This window comes from Panthera tigris, chromosome B1 (assembly GCF_018350195.1).
Source record: "Panthera tigris isolate Pti1 chromosome B1, P.tigris_Pti1_mat1.1, whole genome shotgun sequence".
Taxonomy (NCBI): Eukaryota; Metazoa; Chordata; class Mammalia; order Carnivora; family Felidae; genus Panthera; species Panthera tigris.
Window position 1 is genome coordinate 8,500,769 of NC_056663.1, and position 11,732 is coordinate 8,512,500.

The 11,732-nt window shown below is 36.3% G+C and overlaps 1 long non-coding RNA gene across 1 annotated transcript in view; it reads left to right on the top strand.

The window, feature by feature from the left end:
* The window catches only part of LOC122237830, a 245,857-nt gene that overhangs the window by 123,693 nt on the left and 110,432 nt on the right, over positions 1 to 11,732 (top strand). Inside the window, exon 2 of the long non-coding RNA XR_006216477.1 lies at positions 3,695 to 3,783. This is a non-coding gene — a long non-coding RNA (uncharacterized LOC122237830). The remainder of the gene's footprint in view (positions 1 to 3,694; positions 3,784 to 11,732) is intronic.

Here is an 11,732-nt window from a genome sequence, read left to right on the forward strand (position 1 = left end):
TGTCATCCTGGAGATTACTAAGCACACACGCTGATGGGAGGGTTTAAACTTCAGGTTGGATATATGGAAATAAAAACTTCCCATTTGACTTTATTGGATAGTTAGCAAGATCAACCATATTCATTTTCCAAAGAAAGAAACAATACATCACTACTTGGTGGGTATTTCAAATGGCTTTAATGAGACTTGTAGAAATTGACTTTTGCTGCTATTACTACTGGTAAGTAAGTAATAGTAGTAAGTATTAGCGTTAATTGGAGGGTTCCACATTTGTTTTCTTAAAGGGCCAACGAGTAAATATTTGGGGCTTGGCAAGCCAGAGGTCTTTTTTTTTTTTTTTTTTTTTTTTTTTTTTTTTTTTGGCAAGCCAGAGGTCTTTGTTGTAACTATTCAATTCTGCCATGATAGCTGAAGCCTGCTGTGGAAAATACATAAATCAATGTGTGTGCCTGTGATCCGGTACAACTTTATTTACAAAAGCAGGCAGCTGGACCACAGATGACAATTTGCCGATTCCTATATTGATGTCACTTTATATAGTGTTTTCAGATAGTCATAAATGAACACAGAAATTTTGTGTTACCTGGATATAGATCTTCACTTTTTGCTGATGGGGAAAGGAGTTCAGACTTGACTTGCACATGGGAAGCAAAACAAGAAGGACTCAAGGCTCCAGACTCCAGTAGATGTTTCTGGTATCTATAGTCTTACAAAGCAAGCCACTTTGAAAGTCAACGTGTATACATTATTTAATCGGTGAAAAACTTTCTTTCCACTTAGTTCTGAGTTTTGTCCTACCAAAGCATGATGACAAGACGATAGTACAAGCTAAAGAAGGCCAGGGCTCAGATCCCAGCCGGTGGATCTGACATGTGCTTGAAATGTAGGAACGGAGGGCTTGGCCATATGCAGGAAGATTAGCATAGGCACAGAGGATGGACAGCTGTTTTTACTTTGGTGAGAAGAGCCGATTCCTTATGGAGATAGTTTAAAAATAAATTAATAAATGAACAACACCAAAGACATGATTAAATATTGTTCTGAAAGAAATGATTAGAAATGATAATAACAATATAGTTTATGTGCATATTAATCCATTTGGAGTCCATTTATTTGAACATTCACAAAACAATGATTAAACATAAGCTCTGAGTCATATAGTCCATGAGAAGCTGAGAGGATCCTGGAAAAATTCTTGTGTTCAAAAGAGGTGTGTGTGTGTGTGTGTGTGTGTATACATATACATATATATATATATATATATATATATGAGAGAGAAAGAGGGAGTCAGAGAGACATGTATATTTTTAAAAGCAATCTAAAAAGGAAAAGAAAGTGTGTGCCTTAGATATGATTAAATGTGTAGGTTTTTAAAAGTAAGTGAAATAATAATGTATTTTTAAAATATATGTAATTATCCACATGTGCTTTATCTGTTTTAATGTACCAAGTGATCGTTAGTTAGAATGTTATGGTTTTATTTAAAGGTGGATAGCATTTAGAAAAAGAAGAAATACGTTAGAAAAAACTATTGAAAAATTATCAGAGTTTGCACATGAAATGAAAATAGATGCTAAATACTAAATTTTTTGATACTGCAAAGACAGTTATTTTCATGGTTTTATATAAAAAGATTGTGATAAACTTTTTAAAAAATATACCATTTTTATTTTTTAATGTTTATCTTATTTATTTTTTTAATATTTTATTTTATTTTTTTATTATTTTTTTAATATATGAAATTTATTGTCAAATTGGTTTCCATACAACACCCAGTGCTCATCCCAAAAGGTGCCCTCCTCAATACCCATCACCCACCCTCCCCTCCCTCCCACCCCCCATCAGCCCTCAGTTTGTTCTCAGTTTTTAAGAGTCTCTTATGCTTTGGCTCCCTCCCACTCTAACCTCTTTTTTTTTTCCTTCCCCTCCCCCATGGGTTTCTGTTATGTTTCTCAGGATCCACATAAGAGTGAAACCATATGGTATCTGTCTTTCTCTGTATGGCTTATTTAGATAGAGAGAGAGAGAGCATGTGGGGGAATGGAAGAGAGAGAGAGAAGGTGAGAGAATCGCAGGCAGGCTCGGTGCTGCGGGGCTCGAACTCACAAACCGTGAGATCATGAACTGAGCCAAAACCAAGAGTCGGACATTCAACTGACTGAGCCACCCAGGCGCCCCTAAAAAAATACACCATTTTTAAAGTTTAAATCATTATAGAGCTTATCTATGCCTATATATTAAAAACTAAAATGTGAACATGCTAAATATTTTACTATAAAAATGTAAATCTGAGTTAATCTTTTAAAACGAAACCAAAATTTTTATTATAAGCATAATATCATATTCAATTATAAATGTTACACTAACCTGCTTATATCTTTAAGCAATATGTTTATGTTATAGGCATAATTTTTGTTTATGTTCAAGTTAATAGTTGTAATGCTTCCTTCATCATCATAGTTAAATATTGTAATAAAAAGTTACACACAATATTAAAAACTTTGATTTTTATTTCCTGTTTTTCTATTTAGGGGAAGGGAGAAGAGGAGATATTTTCATGTGGAAAAAGAAATTAAGAAACATTTAAGATATCTGGGATAAAGATCTCTGCCATATTTAAGATGTAGTGTTAAATTGGTAATGATTGATTTCATTTTCTTTAAACAATTAACTTCAAACAGGATTCCTGAAATCTGACCAAATCAGTAATCCATTGTATATTCTCAGCTCAAGTCATTCATTAATTTTTTGGAATTTGTAATTTTCCAAATACAATCTGTTTTTCAATTTGTACAAGACAACATACGTAAACGGTGGGGGTGGACGGGAAGGAAAGAAAAAAGAGAGCAAGAAAATTAAGACCAACTATAATGGTAAGCAAGAAAATGTTTGAATGCTTAAATAAAATATTTAGGTTCTCTTTATATTTTCCTTTAATACATTTGATAAAATGTATTAATGACTCAAATGCTAATACACCTGATTCACTTCCTTTGTGACTGTCTGAAAAAGAGTTTGCATTGATGTGGGACATGAATCAGGCTTGAAGAGAACATCTTCCATTTATTGTAAACAGCCTTCCTTGCAAGAAACTTAAATGTCAATTCCAGTCATGTTACTTTATAAAAAATCAAGGTTTCAAAAATTTAGTTGGTATTCTTAAGTTATTAGTGAATCATATATATGTGTAACAAAATTTAGTGTTCCTAGGATACGTATATAATCGATGCCCATTCCAGGCTAAATATCAGATCCTGAGAAATATCAGGATCCCTGAAGTTGTATCAGTGGCTCATAAGTGAACACATGTAAGATATTTGTCAGTCTGGTCTGCCTGTTAATTAATGATGTGTAAGTGACTAAAATCCCCTGTGACACTCTGAAATGTGAATTCTAGTAATCACCCAGGTAACTTGAAATTTTAGTTCCTCTTTTATTTTCTTGTACACGACTGTCTTTTCAATCAAATATTCCCTTGTCTAAGTAGTCAGTTTCGCCATTTTATTTACTTTTTGCCAGAGGGTAGGTGTGAGACACTTCCGTAGGTATTCTTGAAAGTTTTGAACTTAATTACTGCTTGTTTAAAGAAAACCTTCCTGCATGCTTAATCACATACATTTGAACTATGTCAAATTAAATTAGAATAACTTAAAAGAAACACATCACCACATACTTGTTTATTTTATATTTAAAGGATTCCGTGTCGGAGAAAGGATACATGAGGAAGCATAGTCCCTGTCTGGGTCATGAAGAATCACGTGGAAAGGATCAAAGATACACAAGGTAAGTTTGTGTTCCCTCTCTGGGCCATGAAGAATGGCATGGAAAGGATCAAAGATACACTAAGGTAAGTCATTCGTGTCCCCATCTGAGCCTTTATTTCAACTTCAGCTTTTCAAGGCAAAGTGCTGTTCATCTCTTTTCCTTCTTTGATTATTGAATTGTGATCCATGTAGTCTAACAATTCTGTGACTCTGTTCCTTGGTTGGGAGGAGAATGAAGTAATTACTAGATTTTGTGATTGTTGTACTTGTTTTTGCAGCTGATGAATTTTAATGGTTGTTGGGGTGGGGAGCTAAATGCAGCATCACAAGGTCCTCAAGCTTGAATCCTAAGTTTGGATAGCTCAAGCCTGATCTCAGGCTGGTCACCCACCTCCTTGCCCTTCCGTCAAAAGGACAGGATCATGGGGAGGCCAAGAGATACTCAGAACATCCCTTGGGATTTGAAAATCAAAATGAGTAACCTCAGATTATGAATAAGATGAAAAGGGAGAGGAAATAAATGGTTAACTGAAACCTGCTCTATGTTAATAATAAGAATTGACATGATTCTCCTGAGATGTTTAGTACCTCACACTTTAAAATTTTTTTTAAAAATGAAAGGTTTACTTTTCCTCAATAATCCTATTGCTCTTGATGTTGAAAAAAGTTAGGAAAACGTGAGGATATAAAATATATCAGAAAACATACTTGTTATTTAGGGAAGACTTTTCTACCTTCTAAGACAGTAATAGTATTAGGATTCTCTCTCTGCCTGCCTCTCTCTCTCTCTCTCTCTCTCTCTCTCTCTTAAAATACATAAATAAATTTTTAAAAAGGTAAAAAAAAAGTACTTGGGGGCAAAGTAAGAACTCAATAATGGTAGATATTTTTATTGTATTTAAAATCAATGTTACAAGAGATGATAGTTTAGTTACAGATAAAGCATCCTGGGCATCGAAAAGAGGGAGAAATTATTTCTTGCAAATGTCATCGGGGTGCTTCTCTTTTTCTCTAGTCCTACTGTCTTTGCTTCTCCTTCCTCCTGTCACTTCAGGAGGCAGCTTGAGGACTGGAAAAGAGTTTTTCATTCATACGCCCTGGTTACTCAAGTCTGTTCCTTAGAGAATCCTTCAGCGAGCAACTTGATCTCCCCGAGATATGATTTCTTATTGCAAGATGTGTAAAATATCTGACCCATAAGGGGTCATCCATGCTTGGTGGCCTGTCATTAAGAGGCCCATTTTAATATAATATAAGCGATTTTATGGTGTTCTTTAATGTTAAGGAAAAAGACGGTTTTGAAAATCAGAGAATTTTCTAAGATAAAAATAACTCCGTTGACTCTATTGAAACATGTAAATAATAATGCATGTCATGCATTACGCCATTTACTCTTGTGTAATTAATAAGTCACGGAGATGAAAAGTACAACATGGGGAACATAGGACAAAAGCAAAGAGTAAATTGAAAACTGTCAGGTTTATTTGAAATGTATTAGTCACATTTAATGACTCAAGCAAAGTTAGTATGTATAATTGGTGGTAAGGAAAATCCAAACATTTTTTGTTACAAATACTTAAAAAAATCTTCAAAGGGACTAGAAGTTCTCCTTTCTAAAGTCCTTTGGAGGCATTAGCATAGATTTTATGAAGGTGGGCGAAATTAGTGCCCCTGGTACACGAAACCTAGATCTAAGGATTCAGTCTGTTAAACTCACGCTTTGTCTATACCCGTCTCTCCTGGCATCTCTTTGCCAAAACTTGGCAAAGCTTTATTTTAATACCTGGTAAAAGCACAGAAAGTATTTCCTTCATCACTTCTCTTTATTTTCCTAAAGTACTACTGGCAGCTGATTGCCCCTTGAATTACTAATTTCATCCTCACTAATGAAAGTAATATTTAATCTCAGACTTTTGTGTTTTGGTCGTTCTCAGTGATCATTCTGATTTTCATTTTGAAAATTATCTTAGTATGTGTGTGTGCCTCTGCCAAAACAGAGGAAGAAAACCTCCTACTGGGTGAAAAGGGTTATTGCGTCCGGGGCCAGGCTTACCTCACTTTCTCTTGGTCATGTGGGCAAGGTGCTTAGAGCCTGTTTTGGGGATGTTGAGGCAGCAGGAAACCATGAAGCTTTAAATTTTACAACGCAGAAGCATGTAATGGGTTTTCATTTCCTAAATTAGTGCCAGAAAAATACAGCACATTTCACCTTGTCTGTAATTCCAACATTCCACTGTGCTGAATACTACTAGTTTACTAAAGAAATATCTAGTAAAGGAAGATGAGTTTTGCTTTGAATGACTTTTTCTTTTCCTTCCTCATGTCCTATTTTAGATCTTTTTCAAATATGTTTGTTCTTATTTTACAGTCTTATTCTTTCATTGTGATTTCTGTTTATTTGTGAATGTCTCTGAATTCCATTTTAGAACCTTTGAGACTGGTGTTATCTCAGATCCACGGGGTTGTAACTTACCAACTGGTCAAGCTTACTGTCTCTGGTACCACAGTGTATAGGTTTCCATTCCATGGCTGCCGCTTACAACCTGTGTGACCCTGGGCGAGTCATGTAACATCTGTGCATCTCGCTTTCACATTTGTAAACTTGGATAACAATAGTACCTACTCAGAGAGTTGTGATAAAGATCAAAGTAGCTTTCGTAGTAACACTAGAGGAACCCGGATGAGCCTATGGCATTTAAGTCCTACTGAAGAGTCTGCAGCTATCACTATGTTTGTGACCCCCTGGTCTTGCTCACTTGTTCAGGGTATCTGGAGACTTCTTTCTTCTTCCCTTCTCAAAGCCATTCACTGCAATATTTTATCTAGAATCGTTAGGTTAGAGGGTTTCAGGATGGTGTGGCCTGGCATGTTGTTGGATGTAGAATCCATTCAGTTAAATATTTCTTATAATTGTCTTCTGGGTTCTACTAAAATATCTGTATTGCGATAGAACCATATATGTTTATACAGCCAAAGAAAATAATTTAAGCCAGCATAATTGAGGCAAACCCTTTTGTATTTACCAAGATTATGCAAGTGGTTCTTTCAATGTAAGAAATTAAGTTTATTTAAAAAAATGTTTTTATATTTATTTATTTTTGAGACCGAGAGACAGAGCATGAGGGGAGGGGCGGAGAGAGAGGAGACACAGAATCCGAAGCAGGCTCCAGGCTCCTGAGCTGTCAGCACAGAGCCCCACATGGGGCTCAAACCCACAAACCATGAGATCATGACCTGAGCTGAAATCACATGCTTAACCAACCAAGCCACCCATGTGCCCCAAGAAATTAAGTATTTTTATAAAAACATCTGTTTTGGAGATATAGATATAGATATAGATATAGATATAGATATAGATACAGATATAGATATATAGATATATATTTTATAGAAAGAAAGAGTTAAAATAACTAGGGTCACCTGAGTGGCTCATTTGATTAAGTGTCCAACGTTGGTTTAAGTCATGATCTCATGGTTCATAAGTTTAAGCCCTGCGTGGGGCTCTGTGCTGACAGCTCAGAGCCTGGAGCCTGTTTCAGATTCTGTGTTTTCCCCTCTATCTGCCCCTCCCCACTCACACTGTCTCACTCTCAAAACTAAACATTTAAAAAATAAATAAAATAACGAAAGATTTTAATAGGTTATATATTTTTAAAATCTATTTTATCCTTCTCAGTCTACATTTTATTTAAACACTCAAAAGCAGCCTTTTTTGTCAAATCGTCTTTGAGAGAAACTAATATTGAGGTCAAAATACTTGCAACAATGAAATGATTTAACAGAGACTTTATAATACAATTTTTCTTAATTGTCTTACAAATTTGTCAATAAGCTATTTTTTAAAATATTAAAAGATATTACTCCACCCCTCCTCTTCCTTGCAAATAAGATAAAAAATTAAATCCATCCATTTCTGCCATTGTAAAAATTATTGTGATTAATTGTTCTCATCAAATCCGGCCAACTCTGGTAAAATAAACCTTACCATTGACCGACTAAGGGACTTCTTAGCAATGAAAGTTTCTCTTCTGAGATTTGAACTGTAGGAAAAAACCATGAGGCTACTGAGAGAACACAGCATGATTAAAGACCAGTCCTCCTTAAAAATAAAAGTTTAATTTTTTACGTGGTGCAACTTTAAACTATTTACATCAGCTTCAGTATTTCACCTTCTATTCCAAAGAATTTATGAATGATTCAACAGCACCAAGGGACAAAATGTAAAGAAACAGATGTTAATAGGAGTATCTTTTTCTCAAGTGTAGTACGTGCCTATTTTTACTAAGTTCACTCTACATTGGCCTAAAATTCACTTTGCATTTTATTTCATAGAATGTTAAATTTAATATTCAATTTTATTCTATGTGTGTAAATATATATATATATATATATATATATATATATATACTAGTCCGTTAATTTATCATATATACGTATATAATCTATCATATATATACATAGTATTTAACTTTTCCAGTTCAAATCCAGTGTTGTATTCTGCTCTTTACTATCTGTCTGTGAATCATTGCCAGTGTCCACTTATTTAATAGATTACTACATGAAATTTATCCTTAGAAATAACACCACTTAATTATAATCTGTAGAATGAAAGTGAACATCCATAAGGATACACTATCAAGATTCCAGTACGTTCCGTGTGTTTGCATGGGGGGTCAGGAATTTCTAAATCCCTGTTTCAAATTCACATCAAAAGTGAATCCTCGAAATCGGTGTCAGAATCATTCGTACAGTTCACACGTAAGGGTGTCTGACAGCTCTTAAGCCCCCCCTTTCCTTCTGCCCCACATCCAGGGAAGTTGATAAGAAAACTCAGGTGTTCACTTCTTTAATGCCTGCCCCCTGGGAAGTCCCAGCACCTCAAGACCTGGACCAAACAAGGGAACTGTCACTCTAGCTTAAGCGTGTAATCACATTAAAAGCCAAACCAGTCTCAACCTGACACAGAGCTCCCTGCTTGCCCCATAAAACCTCATTAGGTGAATAGTAAATGTTTCCAGACCTTTTGGGGCATCATCACTCTTGACATCTGGATGAATTTTGGCTTGAGGTCCACCCAGTATTTTTGGAGTGTCCACAAAAGGTATTATTTAATTAGCTGGTAAATGAAAAAAGAATTTGGAGTGGAAAGGGATTCATCTAGTTTTACTTAGGATGGTTCTGAAGTGGCTTGGGATGTATATTTAGGTGTGCCAAGTATACCATTGGCCATAAGTGTGGACACTGGGAGTGAGTCTGAGCTGGTGGCAGGTTGAACATAGCATGTTTATGATAATCAAGGGCTGGGGCAGGGCGCGATGGGCTCACCCAGGAGGTAAATAAAGTAAGAAGGTGAAGGCCAAGCATATTGCTTTTGCTTGGTTCCACTTCTGTATTTACTACTCCTTCTGCTCTTTACCATGTGTCCTTGAGATACTATTCTCGCTAATGGATTCAACCTTTATGAGCATGACTTAACTGCAACCTACCTGGAAGCCACAGATGATTTGTTTTTACGTAAAAGAGCAATTTTACTTTAGCAAATAGAGAAAGAATGGTACTCCCAGAAATTGGTTATTACCAGGCTCAACCTTATCATTGTGTCTACAGGGTAAGAATGTAATCATCAGTTCGAATTTTGTAGGGACTTACAGTTAACTGGGAATACCAAACTGTGAGACCTGCTAATTAGAGTTATACAGTTATATTTAAGGCCGCTGAAATCTGCTACTTCTTAAGTTTAAAAGTTAGTACATATTATTATTCAAAACTAACAGGGATAAATGAAAATAATCTTTTTCTTTTAGGTCAATCTTTTAAAATCCCAGTGTTCATAACCAAGACAACTAAATCAACATTTCAGGGTTGGGTCCCAGGCACAAGTAATTTTTAAATCTCCACATGTGATTCCAATGTGCATCCAGGGTTCAGGAGTATCTATACAGGTGAATTGGCATTAGTAGAAATAGACAATGTTCAGGTCTTAATTTTTAAATGTATTCTACATCTTGTTTCAGAATGGATTTAAGGTATTGCACATGGCTGTGCTGATTAAAATATAACTGCTATTCAACTAATTAGGCCTTTGTTAAATGAAAAATGTAGGCCTTTATAGCTCCATTTTAGATAAGACAGTTGAGGCTTAGAAGGATCAAAGCATGGTGGCTCAGTCAGTTAAGCGTCCGACTTCGGCTCAGGTCATGATCTTGCAGTTTGTGAGTTCGAGCCCCTCGTCAGACTCTGTGCCCACAGCTCGGAGCCTGGAGCCTGTTTCGAATTCTGTGTCTCCCTCTCTGTCTGCCCCTCCCCTGCTCATGCTCTGTCTCTCTCTCTCTCTCTAAAAAATAAATATCAGAAAAACCAACAAAAAAAAACTGTTAAAAAAAGAAGGATCAAGGCACTTTCCCAAAAATACACAACTAGTGAGTAATGGAGAACTCATTTAAAACCCAGTTTTTCTTGTTATTTTCATAAGTTATTTCACCTAGGCAACAAAGCTCAGTGAGTCATAGGTTAGGAATTCAGGATTTTTAATATTTTGTTCATCAAGTACTCTTAAAATTTGTCATATTTAGTTTCCCCATCTCTCAAAATAATATTAAATTGTAGCATTTTTTCTAAGTAGGCTCCACACCCAATGTAGTGCTTGAACTCATGACTCTGAGATCAAGAGTTGGGTGCTGTACCTAGTGAGCCAGCCAGGCGCCCCAAATTTTTAGAATTTTTAAGAAGACCTGATTCACTAAACATTTAAAAAAGTTTGTATAAAAGTGACCAAAAGCCTAGGAATTTTAAGAGGTAGCTCTCTTTTATATTATTATTATTATTATTATTATTATTGTCATTGTTGAAGTATGGTCGATATAGGATGTTACAGTAGTTTCAATTCTGTACGTCATTCACTGTCACCACAACAAATGTAGTCACCATCTGTCACCATACATTAGGACAATGTATTCCCTATGTTGTACTTTTCAATTCGATTATTCAATTCAATTCTTATTATTTCTTTTTTTTTCAATTCTTATTATTTCACTGCTTATTTATACTATAACTGAAAGTTTCTACCTCTTCATCCCCTTGACCTATTTGCCCTCTGGCGACCACCAGTTTGTTCTCTGTATTTAAGAGCCTGGGTTTGTTTGCTTGTTTTTCACATTCCACATAAGTAAAACCTTGGATTGTGAGTGTTACGCAAGAAGAGCAGATATTTCTAATAAGTTTTAACTTGGGGGCGGCTGGGTGGCTCAGTTGGTTAAGCATCCGACTTCGGCTCAGGTCATGATCTTGCAGTCCGCGAGTTCGATCCCCCACTATGAGCTCTGCCCGGACAGCTCAGAGCCTGGAGACTACGTCAGAGTCTGTGTCTCCCTCTCTCCCTGCCCCTCCCCTGCTCACTCTCTCTCTCTCTCAAAAATAAATAAACATAAAAAAAATTAAAACATTTTAACTTGATGCATGAGCGATATCTTACATTATGAGTAGTGCGTGATGCCAAATGTCACACGATCACAACTGAGCCAGTGGTTCCTCTCTCTCTCTCTCTCTCTCTCTCTCTCTCTCTTTCTTTCTCCCCCCACCTCTCACCGTGGGATTGTGGATGATTGGCTCCCATGCTCAGATGCTCAGTGTCAGGCCACGGTGTTTGGCAGAAATCGGTGGTTTTTCAGAACATTGGAAGGTGCCAACATCTGGCACTAGTGTAATTTTTGTCACTTCAAAGAACCCATGGACAGTCCTTTGCTTTCCCACCCAAGGGTGAGTTTAGGAATGCCTTGCTTCATTCTCGGTCAGGCTGCCTGCAGATAGAGACCCTTTCCTCTGCTGCCTTATTGCCAGTTCCATTAAACACAGTATATGACGAGAGTTTATTAATAATGTGCTATAGTCAATATCCGTTAGTGATAGTGAAAGCCATCCTGCACAATAACCCTCCTCTCTCTTGTCTCCCTCACACCAGCCACCAAGAGT